Source organism: Lemur catta, chromosome 6, assembly GCF_020740605.2.
Source record: "Lemur catta isolate mLemCat1 chromosome 6, mLemCat1.pri, whole genome shotgun sequence".
NCBI classification, from domain to species: Eukaryota; Metazoa; Chordata; class Mammalia; order Primates; family Lemuridae; genus Lemur; species Lemur catta.
Window position 1 is genome coordinate 11,857,032 of NC_059133.1, and position 15,901 is coordinate 11,872,932.

The following is a 15,901-nucleotide window of genomic DNA, read 5'->3' on the forward strand; positions in this document are numbered from 1 at the left end:
ATTTTTCACAATCAGCCAGATGGGATTTTGAAGTCCCAGGGCACTTATTTGTGCCCTTGCAATCCCCCATTGCACATTAGTGAGTTTCTGACCAGAGTCCTGTATATTTCAGCATCATCCCCAACCTGTTCTTGCTCTTCCACTGTGGTTTCCTTGCATGGCTCCAGGTGGATTTTTTGTTTGTTTGCTTTGTTATATTTTTTAAATTAATAAACTTTATTTTTTAGAAAATTTTTATGTTTACAGGAAAATTGAACATATATGACCAAGAGTTCTCTATACACCTCCTCCCCACACAGTTTCCCTGATCATTAACATCTTGAATTAATGAGGTAAATTTGTTAAAATTAATGAGCCAATACTGATACATTATTATTAAATTGGTAAGAACAGATACTACACTTGATCTTAGCCTAAAGGCTGAGAAGCGATAATGCATTATTATTAACTAAAGCCCACACTTTACATTAAGGGTCGCTGTTTGTGTTGTACAGTTCTGTGGGTATGACAAATGCACTGTGTTGTGTGTCCACCATTATAGTATCACATGGAACAGTTTCACTGCACTAAAATTCCCCAGTGCTCCACCTACTCATCCCTCCCTCTCTCCCCACAAACCCCAGGAACCACTGATTTTTGTGTTGTCTCTATAGTTTGCTTTTTTCAGAATATCATTGAGTTGGAATAATACAGTATGTAGGATTTTCAAATTGACTTCTTTAATTTACCAATATGCATGTAAAGTTCTTCCATGTCTTTTTGTGGCTTGATGGCTTATTTATTTTAATTGCTAAATAATATTACATTATATGGATGTCCCACAGCTTGTTTATTAATTCACTTTTTGAAGAATTCCTGGTTGCTTCTAGTTTTTGGAAATTATAAATAAAGCTTCATGTGCATTCATTATAAAGATTCATGTGCAGGTTTCTGTGTGGATGTTGAGATTTTAACACATTTGGTAAATACCTAGAAGAATGATTGCAGGATTGTATGGTAAGATTAACTTTATAAGAACCTACCATTCTGTCTTTCAAAGTGGCTGTACCATTTTGCAATCCTACCAACAATGAATGACAGTTCCTTTTGTTCCAAATCCTTGTTGGCATTTGGCGTAGTCAGTGTTTTGGATTTTAGGCATTCTAAGAGGTGTGTAGTGGTATCTCATTTTTGTTTTAATTTGCAATTCCCTAATGACATATGATGTGGAGCATCTTTTTGTGTGCTCAGTTGCCATTTGTATATCTCTTAGATAAGGAATCTGTTCAGATCTTTTGCTCATTTTAAAAATCTGGTTATTTTCTTATTGATGAGTTTTAAGAGTTCTTTGTATATCTTGGATACAAGTCCTTTATCAGATGTGTATTTTGTAAATATTTTCTCCTCGTCTGTGGACTGCCTTTGCAATCTCTTAATAGTGTCTTTCACGAGTAGAAGTTTTTAATTTTTATGAAGTGCAACTTGTCATTTTTTTCTGCCATGAATCTTGCTTTTAGTGTTACATATAGAAAGTCACCGTCAAATCCAAGGTCATCTAGATTTTCTCCTATGTTATCTTCTAGAATTGTTATGATTTTGCATTTTATAATACATTTAGGTCTGTGATGCATTTTGATCCCTTTTTGTAAATGGAGGAAGGTCTATGTCTAGGGTCATTTTTTTTTTTGCATGTGGATGTCCAGTTGTCCCACCACCATTTGTTGCAAAGACTGTCCTTTCACCATTGAACTGCCTTTGCTCCTTTGTCAAAGATAAGTTGTGTGTATTTGTGTGGGTCTATTTCTGGGCTCCCTGTTTTGTACCAGTGATCTATTTGTCTGTTCTTTCACCAATACTGCTCTGTTTTGACTACTGTAGGTTTACAGTAAGTCTTAAAGTCAGATAGTGTCAGTCATCTGATTTTGTTATTCTTCGTTCTGGGGTTTTTGACAACTCTAGTGCACACCTGTCATACTGAAGGTTGACTCATAAAAAATTTTAATAAGCCTCACAAATGTAAAAGTGGTTGGTGACTCTAGTTACCCATTCCATGAGAAAATTTCCAAAAGTTCTGTTTATGTCCATCCTAGACAGGGAGAAATATTTTCTCTCACACCTCAATTCTTATATATCGTGTTTTATTTTTCTGACCTGCTCCCCCAATCACTAGATGGGGGCAATTTACAAGGGTTTGTGACAATTGGCCAGCAGGGGATGGGTTAGTGTGAGTGCTCACGTTTGTAAACGGCTCATCTTTTCTTTCCCTTCATGTTTTGAAGTAAAAAGAAGATGGTTCATCTTTTGAGTCCCCTTACACACGGGTTCCTCCCACCCATCTTCCCACTATGGATCAAGTCACCACTTCACTTTCAGGAATCTTCAGGTGAGAACTGGTTACTCTCTGTGTCCCCAGAGTCCTCCTGCCATCTCTACTCTCACGGAGAATTGGGGTGAGGGCTCAAATGCCTACAGCTCAGCTAAATGTCCCACCTAGAGAGCAACATGTCAGTTTCCTTCCTGGAGGCACAGCCATCACATCAGTGGAGCTGTCTTAGAAATCTTCTTGCTTTCCTTTGAGTTGAAGTAATCCCCTCATAATGAGGGCAGAAAAAAATGCAGCCACACTCCACATGAGGCCACCAGTTTTCTCAAAATGTTAGTCTTCTCTCCCATGGGCTGGATGAGATGACAAAGGTGAGGACTGAAGGATCAGGTCTTCTATCTTTTAGTAAGACCTGTGAGAGGATATCTGGCAGTTTCTAGAAGGTGAGAATACTTTGATACTATTGTTTTTAACTTTGGGTCTTTAGTCCCAAAGTTAAATGAGCACATGAAGAGCACAGAGAAATAGCTGATGAATATCCAGTTACATGTGTACATGCTCACCTGAGTCCCTTTCTCCAAACTCCCAAGTTTTTAACTCTAGCTTACCCAGTACACTGTCAGTCAAGCCCTGGCTTCCTGTCTAAACTCAGCATCTGTCACTCCCCTCCAGCACACTCTGCTCTAGCCACACTTCTCCATGCTGTGGGCTGTGCATGCTGTGCTCATGCTGTCTGCTCTCTGTCCCCTCTGCCTGGAACACTCTTCCTGCAGGCTGTTACATGGCTCTGTGGCTTGATTCAGGTTCCTGCTCAATGAGTCCTCTGCAGGGGGTCTTCCCTGGCCATCTTTAGCCCCACTTCCTACTCTCTATCCCTTCATCCTGCATTCACCATCTGTGTGTTCTGTAGTTCAGCATCTTTGAATATATACCCCATAAGAGCAAGCACATGGATGTCTCATTCCTATCTGTGTCTCCAGTGTCTAGAATGGTATCTGGCACACCTTCGGTGCTCAAGAGATTGTTGTTACATATTGATTTTACTAATTACTCTGGCAATGTTAATCAAATGCTGGCTATGGATCTAGTCCTTTGCTATCAGCTCTGTATTTTATTTCTAGTACTTTCCAAGCCATTTCAATTCTTTGACAGAAATTATTACCATACGCTTGTTAAAAGACCTAGCCCAGAGCTGAGCACACACTAAGGACAGGATGATATTTATGGATAGATTGATCTCTATTGGACCTTTGCTTTTAAGTTGTGCCCCTGAGCCAAGTAAAACATATGCGATGTCTATACGAAGCCTATAGAATCAGAGGCTCTAACAGCATTTAGTAAGACAGTCGACACTGTACTAATTTTTCTCAGCTGCTTTTTATTTTAATTCATTCCAACATTCTCTTTTCTTTTGCACTCCCACTGCGGTGACTGTATTGAGCAGATGTCTTTATCTGAGCAGATGTCTTTGCTGAACTTTGTGAGATGACTCTGAACTCCCCAGAATCAGGGCTAATTCAGCCTATTATAATGTGCACAAAGAGTTACCAGTGTCCTAGCACACTCTACCAATCACTTGCCTATGTCCAATTTTGTGTTCTGCTGTAATTACCCAATTAAAAAAAATCATAGGGGCATAGTTTTCCTTTGCCCCCAATCCTTTTGACTTGAATAGGAAATTTCCAGCTTCACATAGTTCTGGATTTTAGGAGCACAGCCTAATGGAACTCACTCTTTTGATCTACCTTATTCATGCATATAAGGGAGGAGTGAGGGGTGTAGGAACTCAGCCAGTCAGGATTAGGTGCTGGTGCCACGAGGCAGTAATCAGAGTGAGGAATTCCTAACTGACTCAGCCAAAGGCACTGAGAACCAGAAAGCCATATAAAATCAGAGTCATGTAAGATTTAAACACCAGGTACACCAAGTGGGACACCAAGCCCAGGTTTCCAGAGGCAGGGACAAGGCAGGATCACAAAGCCAGAGATAAGAGCTTGGCTTGATAAGATGAGAGGGCAAAGGAGGTCGGAATGGAACTCGGGGTATTTCCAAAACAGTGTTTTTGGTCCAGGAGGCTCATGAGGAGAGAACACTGGGCCAAAACCAGGGAGAAGAATCACTTTTTTGGAAGGACTTTCGAGTTTTCAATGTGGCCAAAACAGTCACACTGACATTTGAATCTTGATGTAGAGTTTACAAAGATTTTTAACACGTATTATTATATGTGACTAATTCTGCAAGTTAGAAAGTATATAATTTCTCATTTTATAGCTGAGAAAACTAAGACATGGAAAAGCTACGTTTCTTGCCAAAAGTGACATAGCTAGGAAATGGTGGAGCCAGGATGTGAGTAGGGTTGTATCCAGTTCAGAAGTTCATTAGCTCTGTATTTACTCCAGAGGTATTTGCTTAGTGCTTACCATGTGTTGGATGCTGTCCTGGACACTCAGGAGATATCAGTGAATCAGACAGACAAGGCGTCTGCCCTCTGGATCTTACATTCTCACCATTACAACTGTATCATGCAGACCTTACTCATAGGATCTTGATCCAATGAATAGAAGGTGGTTGTATCCTGCACAGTAATATAACATATCTGTTCATGAAGAAGATGCTCTCCAACTACAGTTTATAACAAAAGCCAGCACTTATTAGAGATGCATTATGTGACAAGCATTGTGATGTGTGCTTTCTATGCATTATCTAATTTGTCTTCAGCAACCCCCTGGGGCAGGCATTATTGTCATCATTTTGCAGATGAAGAAACTGAGGCTTGAAAAATTTTTAAAAAATCATAATTGAAGTAGCTAAATTGCTTTTTAATATATACAACCATCAGTAGTACATGAAAATACCTGTTTCCCTTTATACTGGCTATACTTCTTTTTTAAATCTTTTATTTATTTCAATATATTTAGGGGGTAAAAATGATTTTCTGTTACATGGATCAATTTCACCTTGGTGAAGTCTGGGATTTTAGTGTATCCATCACCCAAATAGTATACATTGTACCCAATAGGTAAGTTTTCATCCCAAATTCCTCCCCCTTCTGAATCTCTCCCCTCTGGATCTTCAGTGTCCATTATAACATCTGTCTGACCATGCATACACATAGCTTAGCTCCCACTTACAAGTGAGAACATGTGGTATTTGTTTTTCTGGTCCTGAGTTACTTCACTTATGATAATGGTCTCCAGTTCCACCCAAGTTGATGCAAAAGACATTATTTCATTCTTTTTATGGCTAAGTATTAAGTCCAAAGTGTGCGTGTGTGTGTGTGTGTACCACATTTTATTTATCTGTTCATCAGTTGATGGCCATTTAGGTTGATTCAATATCTTTGCAATTGTGAATTATGCTGTGATAAACATATGAGTGCAGGTTACCTTTTTGACATAATGACTTCTTTTCCTTTCTTAGATACCAGTAGTGGGATTGCTAGATGAAATGGTAGGTCTACTTTTAGTTCTTTCAGGAATCTCCATACTGTTTTCCATAGAGGTTGTACTAATTATGAATGGCATTTCCACCAACAGTATATGAGCATTATCTTTCACTCCATCTGCACTAACATCTATTGTTTTTTGAGTTTTTAGTAATGGCCATTATGATAAGGATAAGGTAGTATATCTCATTGTGGTTTTAATTTGCATTTCCCTGATAATTAGTGATGTTGAGCATTTTTTTCATATGTTTGTTGGTCATTTGTATATCTTTGTGTGAAAAATGTCTGTGTATGTCTTTTGCCTACTTTTTAATGGGATTATTTTGTTTTTTTCTTGGTGAGTTGAGTTCCTCCTAGATTCTTGATATTAGTCCTTTGTAAGATGTATAATTTGTGACTATTTTCTCTCATTGCATAGGTTTTCTAGTTACTCTGTTGGTTATTTCTTTTACAGTGCAAAAGCTTTTTAGTTTAATTAAGCCCCATTTATTTTTGTTATGTTTGCTTTTGGGATCTTAGTCATAAATTCTTTACCTAGACCAATGTTGAGAATACTTTTTCCTAGATTTTCTTTTAGAATTTTTATGTTTTCAGGTCTTACATTTAAGTCTTTAATCCATCTTGAGTTAATTTTTGTATGTGGTGAGAGATAGGGATCCAGTTTCATTCTTCTGCATGTGGTTATCCAATTTTCTTAGCACCATTTATTGAATAGATGTGCTTTTCCCAATGTATATTTTTGTCTGCTTTGTTGAAGACCAGTTGGTTGTAGGTAGATGGCTTTATTTCTGGGTTCTCTATTCTGTTCCATTGACCTATGTGTCTACTTTTATACCAGTACCATGCTGTTTTGGTTGCTATAGCCTAGTATAATTTGAAGTCAGGCAATGTGATGCCTCCAGATTTTAACTTAGAATTGCTTTGGCTATTTGGGCTCTTTTTTGATTCCATATGAAATTTAGGATTGTTTTTCTAATTCTGTGAAAAATGATGTTGATATTTTGATAGGAATTTTGTTGACTATGTAGTTTACTTGGGAATCATGGCCACTTTGATACCAGCAAGAGAAAAACAATTCATTACATACAAAGGCTCCTCAATAAGATTAACAGCTGACTTCTCATCAGAAACAATGGAGGGCAGAAGAGAGTGAGGTAACATATTCAAAGTTTAGAAAGAAAAAAGACTATCAACTAAGAATACTTTGTCCAGAAAAACTATCCTTCAAAAGTGAAGAAAGAATTAAGACATTCCCAAATAAACAAAAGCTGAGAGAATTCATTGCTAGTAGACCTGCTCTGTAAGAAAACTAAAGGGAATCCTTCAAGCTGAGATGAAAAGACACTAGATTGTAAACTGAATCCACTGAAAGAAATAAACAAACTGATAAAGGTATATAAAAGACATTATAAGTGTATTTGTGAATTTCTTCTTCTCTTATCTGATTTAAAAGGCAATAGCATGAAGAATATGGACTATATATAAAGATATGATTTGTATGGCAATAATAATGCAGAGGAGAGGAGACACAATGGAGCTGTATTAGAACAAAGGTTTTCTATTCTGTTGAAATTATGTTGGTATTAATTAATATGAACTAGGTTGTTTCAATTTAAGATGGATGAAGAGAGGGAAAAAAGACATAATACATGCAGAAAACAAAGAACAAATGGCAGCCATAAATTCTAACTTATCAGTAATTACATTTGGTGTAAATAGATTCATAAAATATGTTCAAAAGGCAGAGATTGGAAGAATTGATAAAAAATATGACCCGACTCTATGGTGTCTTCAAGAGGAAGACTTTAGATTCAAAGACACAAATTGGTTGAAAATAATAGGATGGACAAAAGTATATAATGCTAACAGTACAAAAAGGAGATCTGAAATGGCTACACTATAATAATATCAGGCAAATTAGATTTTAAGACAAAAATTGTTACTAGAGACAAATAATGATATTTTGAAATGATAAAAGTTAATCCATCAAGAAGTCATATCAATTACAAACATATGTATATATGTTTATATGTGTGTATATATATATACCTAATAATAGACCCCCAAATATAAGAAACAAAAAACTGACAAGATTGAATGGAGAAATAGACAATACAACAATAATAGTTGCATACATTAGCGCCCCACTTTCAATAAGGGATAGTATAATTAGGCAGAAAATCAATAAGGAAATAGAAGACTTGAATAATACTATAAACCAACTAGACCTAATGGATATCTATAGAATACTCCACCTAACAACAGTAGAACGAAGTTGGCCCTCCTCATGCATGGTTTCTATACCCATGAATTCAACCAACCATGGATCAAATATATTTTTAAAAAACAATTAAAAATAACCATATAACAATAAAAAATAAAACAAATAAAAACACATATAATAACTGTTTACATAGCATTTACATTGTATAATTGACCCTGAACACCACAGGTTTGAACTGCATAGGTCCACTTGTATATGGAATTTTTTTCAAGAAATATGTTGAAAATTTTTTGGAGATTTGTGACAAGTTGAAAAACTCATAGATAAACTTCATAGCCTAGAAATGTTGAAAAATTATGAAAAAGTTAGGTATGTAATGAATACATAAAATATATGTAGATACTTATCTATTTTATCATTTACTACCACAAAATGTACACAAATCTATTATAAAAAGTTAACACTTATCAAAACATACACACACAAACACAGGCTGTACATGGTGCCATTTGTGTACAGAGAAATATAAACAGATGTAAAGATGTAGTATTGAATCATAACTGCCTAAAATTAACTGTAGTACATACTGTACTATTGTAATAATTTTTCAGCCATCTCCTGTTGCTATTGCAGTGAGCTCAAGTGATACTAATTGCTACCATATAAGCAGTTTTTCTCTCTAGTAAATTGTGTATCACAATAAAATGTCATCTCTTGCAGTTCTCTTTATTTTTCATCATGTTAAGTGCAATCCTGTAAACCTTGAATAACACCATGGGACTCATATGAAGTGTTACTAGTGATCCTGGAAGTGCTCCCAAGAAGCAGAGAAAAGTTATGACATTATAAGAAAAAGCTGAATTGCTTGATATGTTCCATAGATGGAGGTCTGCAGCTGCGGTTGCCTACCATTTCAAGATAAATGAATCCAGCATAAAAACCATTGTGAAAAAAAGGAGAAAAGAAAATTCTGGAAGCTGTCATTGAAGCTATGCCAGCAAGGTGCAGAAACCCTGTGAAATACCTTTTTATCTTATATTTGAAATACAGCTTTTATGTGGGTTCAGGATTGCTATACGAAAGGCATACCTATAGACTCTACTATGATTTGAGAAAAAGCAAAGTCATTATATGACAGCTTAAAGCAGAAGGAAAGGGAAAGGTTTAAAGATGGAGAATTCAATGACAGCAAAGGATGGTTTAATAATTTTAGAAAAAGGTTTGGAGCCAGACATGGTGGCTCATATCTGTAATCCTAATCAGAGTTAGGGAGGCTGAAGTGGGAGGATTGCTTGATACCAGGAGTTTAAGACCAGTCTGAGCATCATAGCGAGACCCTGTCTCTACAAAAACAAGAAAAAATTAGCCGGGAAGTGGTGGTGCACGCCTATAGTCCCAGCTTCTTGGGAGGCTGAGGAAGGTGGATCTCTTGAGCCCAGGAGTTTGAGGTTGCAGTGAGCTTTGATGACACCACTGCACTTTACCTGGGTAACAGGGTAAGATCATGAGAAGGAAAGAAAGAAGAAAAGAAAGAAAGAAAGAGGGGGAGGGAAGGAAATAAAGGGAGGGGGAGTAAGGGAGGAAAGAAGGAGAGAGAGAGAGAGAGAGAGAGAGAGAGAGAGAGAGAGAGAGAGAGAGAGAGAGAGAAAAGGAAGAAAGAAAGAATTGGCTTAAAAAAATATCAAGATAACAGCAGGAGAGGCAGTTTCTTCCCACTAAGAGGCAGCAGATGAGTTCCCAGATGCCATTAAGAAAATCATTGAGGAGAAAGGATATCTGCCTAAACAGGTTTTTAATGTAGACAAAAGTGTTGTATTCTGAAAAAAATTGCCTCAAAGGACATTTATTAGTATGGAAGAGAAGTGAACACCAGGATTTAAGGCAGAAAAAGATAGGCTAACTCTACTGTTTTGTGCAAATGCGGTAGGGTTTACGATCAGGACTGCCCTTATTTATAAAGCTGCTAACCCCTGAGCCTTGAAGGGAAAAGATTAACGCCAGTTGCCAGTCTTGTAGTGTCTATTCTTGTGAGAATAAACCACTGGCACCTCCAGGATGAATGGGGTCCTACTTAGTTAACTTGCCACCAAATGGCCTGCTGTTCTTCGAAAGGAGTAGTGACACACCAGGAGCTCAGTGTTGGTCTCTTGCTGGCAGATTTGACAGTCAGAGGCATCAGTCACTAGATCAGCCTGGGTAAGTGAGAGCCCATATGGTCGGACCCATATATTGCCTCCAGTTTTTCCACTGTGGTCACTTGTTCAAATGTTCTTTGTGCCAGCTCTGAGGAACAGGCACAGACAAGGATTAGCTGACATCAACTGGCTGAGTCCTTTTCTCTGCTTGGTTGTTTAGTGCCTCATCCATGGTGGATGCTTCCTGGTGGGCACTAACGTGTGCCTACTCTCACATGTCCAACTATATTCCTCTAACTCAGACCCTCTCGTTTCTGCTCTTTCAATTTTTTTCCTTCCAGGACTATGACCAACCAGCCAGGCCATTAACCTCTGCTCCCTTCTCCTTTCACACAAGAGAATGACCAGGCACACCATGCAAATCCTCATCTATTCCAAAGATTTTCCTTTGCCATTGCCGTTTAAGTCCATGTCTTGAGTAAGGATTCAGTAATGCTTGTGTCTTTTTTTGGCTTGTACATATCAAGTTGGCCCATTTGGAAACAAAGTTCAGATTTTTTCTTACTCCTTCAGCTGGTCACACCAGAGTCCTTCATATGGCCACAGGTGTGAGCTGAGGGAGGAGGGTTCCGGGTTCAGCCAGAGTGGATGGCGTATGGGGGTCTGGGATACTTGCTTGTGAAGTTTGCTTGTGCTTTCTGGCCCTGCTCAAACTGGTCCAAGATGAACCATTTCTATCTCATGATCTTGACCATCCTCAGTTTCCTACTCATTTATTCTTGCTCTCTTTTGATCATGTATATTATATTTTAAGATGTACCTTCTTTGGCTGTCCACCTAAGTCTCTTAAGACCCATTACTAATGGGTTCACATAACTTTATGACTTAGTATGACAGTATTGTTTTTGGATGAATAGTCACTTGGTGTCCCATGGTCAAGCGTTACATCCCTATGAGGGCTCAGAAATACAATAGGAGCTGTTTTTCAGTAGTGATCTACTGATGATCTAATGAAGATGGCATCACCTTGCTCCTGAGCCCCAGGGCCTGTGATTGTCCTGCTGGAGCTTGCTTACCATGAACTCCACCCTCCATCTCTCTCTACCCAAGGTCATGAGGTCTTTCTGGGTCTTATGGGTTCCATTCAAAGTGTGCATCCTTCCATGTCAGCTAGTATCTGGGCAGGAGCAGGAGGTAAAATGTTCTAAAAGGAGGTAAAATATGTTACCTCCAGAACCTGGAAAATTCCAGCATAAATTGTGCTTCCTTCTTTGTAATAGGGGAGCAAAGATGCAGAAATTTGTCCTTTACTTTGGAGGGGACGTCACAGCATACTCCTGACCACGGGACTCCTAATAAATGTACTGAAGTGGCAGGTTCCTATGCCTTTGCATAGGAAGCTCTTTCTCCCACCCTCCAGAGTACAAGGTCTCCAGCACGCGCTGGCTATCTCTCACTTGTCCTGTCGGAGCAGCATAATGTCTTTGATGTAATGGTTTAATGTAATATTCTGTGGGATTTCTAGATGGCCCAGCTCTCTATAGATTCTATTATAACACAGGGTGGGAAAGTTAATACAGCCCTAAAGCAAAACTGTAAGTAAATATTATTGCTGTTCCATGTGAATGTGAACTATTGCTGATCCTATTTCCTGATTGCATTATGGAAGAACACATTTATGGAGTCGATGACCACGTGGCATGTGTCTGAGGCTGCATTAACCTGCTCTGGATCTTGCAGTTGTAATCCAGGCTTAATAAAACTTGGATTATCAAGTATAAGCCATTCCCCCAGGATCCGTTTCTGCCAGACTGGCAAATTAGCAAATTAAACAGAGATATGAAAGGGGTCATCACCTCTGCATCCTCTGGATGTTTATGGGCACTGCTAATCTCTGCCATTGCCCCTGGGATGCAGCACTGGCTTTCATTTATATTCTTAGCTGGTGAGGGCAGTTTCAACCACAAAACTGGATTTTGGCCAGCACTTTATTACCTGATGCCCAGATACCTCCACGGGGGAGGGGGCATATGAGGGCAGTTCAGCTCTCCAGGTGTCAGTGTAAATTCAGAGCATGTGTCCAATAGTCCTTGACGTTTGGGTACTTCCCTTCCTCCAGTGTACCATCATCACTAGAGTAAATGCTCTAGGTCCCTTTGAAGTAGGACTTGAGGAATTTTTACAGTCTATACTTGATGTGGTGTTATAGGGTCCTTCCGCTGGGGACCTGGCCAACCTCATCAATTAATGGATTCTAATATACATCTGAAAACAGGAACTTAGCCAGGGATTGTGACGTTTTAAAATTGGAATGACCATCCTCAGTTTCCTACTCATTTATTCTTGCTCTCTTTTGATCATGATCATGTATATTGTATTTTAAGATGTACCCTTGTTGCCTGTCCACCTAAGTCTCTTAAGTCTCTTTTTCCCTTCCTGATATTGGTCACTTGGGCTTTCTATGTTTCTTGATCAACCTCTGCAGGGAATTTTTTTCAACTTTATTAGGCTTTTCAATAGATCAACTTTTGGATTTTTTTAAAAAAGAATCTCTATTGTGTGCTTACTTGTTGTTTCATAAATTTCTGTCACTATTATTTTCTTCTTTATGATTTCTTAGGTTTAAATATGTTCTGCGGTTAGTCTTTTCAGAAGGATATGTAGATCATTGGTTTTTCAGGGTTTTTTCTCCCCTAACAGATTCACTTAAGGCTGTATATTTCCCTCTAAGTATGGAAATCATTTTCATTATCATTCAGTTCAAAATTCTTTCTAATTTCCATTGATTTCTTCTTTAACATAAGGGTTACATAGAAGCAGACTGCTTCATTTCCAACCATGTTGGGATTTCTCAGTTACATTATTGTTATTAATGTCCAGTTCATTTCCACTATGGCCAGAGAGCATATTCTGTATGGATTCTGTCCATTAACATTTGTTGAGACTTGCTTTAAAGTTCAGCATATTGTCAATTTGGGTAAATATATTTTTTTCTGTATGCTCTTGAAAAAATGTATAACTCACATTTTTAAAATACATGCTTTATATTTTTTATTATTTCTAATTACATTGTCAAATGACAATACTGGATTCTGAGGATAAAGAGTTTTATTTAAAAACCATAGTACCTGTGCCTAAAGAACTCACAATCTAGTTTACATTATGATTTGGGAAATAGGTTTATAAAGGTAATAAAACCATCTGTAATCTACCAAAAATATTCATCTTTTATTTGATTTATTCCAGTTTCCCCCTCCACATTATCTATTACTAATCTGAATCATCTCATTAGGGAAAACCTACATTGCTTTTCCATACTCTGTCAGCTGTCTTCACTTTCTCTTTCCGCATCCTCTCTCTTTGACCTGGCTCTATGTCCTGGGAGTCTGGTTTGGACACGTCAACAGTTTCTCTTCCCTCTGGCTTCCAGGAGGCATTTGGCTAATGGGGAGTTGCAGCAGCGTATCAGAAAGGGGAAGTGGAATGTTGGGTTATTTTTTTTCCATGCTTCCTTCCTGTAGACTCACTGCAGGCTAATTTTGTTCCTCAGCTGAAGATCAAGGCTTGCATCAAGGAAGCCTTCTTCACGTGACTTTTTCCTCTCAGGTTCTAATAATTCCTTCCTTTCTTCTCCCCTTCAGACTTACGACTAGCTCAGCTCTCTGGGTCTTTGTTGTTGTAGTCTGGAGGGACTGTCATTGTTCTCATCACCTATCCAATATCATCTTGGTCTGTTACATTGATGACATTATGCTGACTGTGGTGGTTAGCAGGAAATAGCAAACACCCCAAATACTTTAATCAGACACATCCATCTCAGAAGGTAGAAGAAAAATTCTGTTAAATTTCAGATGCCTGCTATATTGATGAGGTTTCTAGGGTCCAGTGACACTATGCTAATAAGCATCATGCCATTGAAGTCAGGAACAGGTGGCTGTGCCTTACATCATCCACCACAAAGAAAGATGGACAGCACTCGGTGAGCCTTTAGTGTTTTGCAGGCAACATACATCAGATGTGGGCACGCTCCTCTGACCCATTTATTGAGTAACTAATAATGATGACAGTTTTTAATGAGGCTCAGGGAAGATTAAGGCTCTGTAACAAGTCTAGTCTGCGGTGCAAAACATTATAAAGCTTTTAGATGTTGTGGACCCATTGGTATTGGAAACATCTATAGCAAACAGTGATGCTGGAAGAAGGCTCTGGCAAGTCCCAAAAGGTGCTTGACATCTAAGGTTTGTAATGAGGTCTTCTTCTGTGACAACTATTTCTTATTTGGAAAGCATCCACTGAAACCTGGTAGAGACTGAATATCTAAGCTGTGAGATACCAAGTGACTGTTCATCATGATCTTGATGTTATTTGATACACTGAAGCATAAAATTGGCATACAGAACAGCATTTTATCATAAAGTATAAATGGAATATATGAGACTAGGCCTGAATTATTCTGGAAGATGCAAGTGAATTGCACTTATGGATGGTGCAGCCTCTGCTAGAATTTCATCTACTGCTTTGCTGCCTCTCCCTCAACTTGCACCTTTAGGCTTCATGGAGAGTTCCCTGTGGTCAGTTAATGGAGGAAGAACAGAAGTGTAGGCCTGGCTTATTGATGGATCTGCAAAGTATGACAGCATGAGCTGGAAGGAAATGCTGCTGTACTTCAGCCCCACTCTAGAATATCTTTAAAAGACAGTAATGGAAGAAAATATTTCAATGGGCAGAACCTCAGGCCCCATGCCTGGTTGCTAAATTCATGGGGAAGGAAAGAGGGTCCAAGATGTAGGTCTACCATTCCACTAAGTGAAGTATCCCAAGAAGTGAAAAATAAGCATCACATGTACTCACCATCAAATTGGTTTTAAATGATCAACATTTAAGTGCACATATAGTAGTAACATTCATCAGGTGTTGGGGAGAAGGGGAGGAGGGGATGGGTATATATACACATAAAGGGTGCAGTGTGCACCGTCTGGGGGATGGACATGCTTGAAGCTCTGACTCGGGTGGGACAAGGGCAATGTATGTAACCTAAACATTTGTACCCTCATAATATGCTGAAATAAAAAAGATGTAGGTCTAATTACCATGCGAAGTTAGATTTCTGCTCTTCAATATGGTCAAGTGCAGAATCCAGGGTGTTTGCTGAGGTGCCTTCTAGTACTCCCTTGACCAATAATCTTGGTTCATTGAAAACCATGACAACCCAATACAGCAAGCTCTCTCGATACTCAGATCCCATTAAATAAAGTTTGGTCAGTATCCCATCTTATTGAGGTGCTGGCAAAATATAAGAGAAACAGGGAAAAAGTGGTGGAAGAAGGTGGCTGTGATCACCAGCTTAGACCTCGTGTCCAGGGCAGAGGGAGAGAGTGAGATGTTTTAAGTCAGTGGTTTGTTTTTCTTTTTTACCTCCCCTTTGACTCCAGATCCATTAGTGTGAAAGATGCTGGTTATGGCTAACATTTACAGATTAAATGAAGGTGAGTTAACACCACTGTGCAGTCATATGGTAGAGGACAGGGTTTGTGTGTCTCCTGGATTGGCAATGACAACTTCCCAACAGTATGACAGAGAAGAGTGGCTACTGGAAGCTCAGACAGAGGACTCATATTTTGAATTTTGTTAAATGCCTGTGATGTGCCAAACATCTCTGTGCTGGAGATGCAAAGGTTAAAGAAAATAGGTCCTGCCTTTTCAACAACCCCAAAATTTGGAAAAGAGGAAAAGGAAAATTTACTAGTAATTCCATGACTCTAATGTAAAATGTAGCATTTTAGTATATATCTTTG

At 38.5% G+C, this 15,901-nt stretch overlaps 1 pseudogene; it reads right to left on the minus strand.

Annotated features, from left to right (window-relative positions):
• Positions 1-327: 327 nt before the first annotated feature.
• Positions 328-432, minus strand: LOC123640787 (annotated as a pseudogene).
• Between the last annotated feature and the right edge of the window lie 15,469 nt (positions 433-15,901).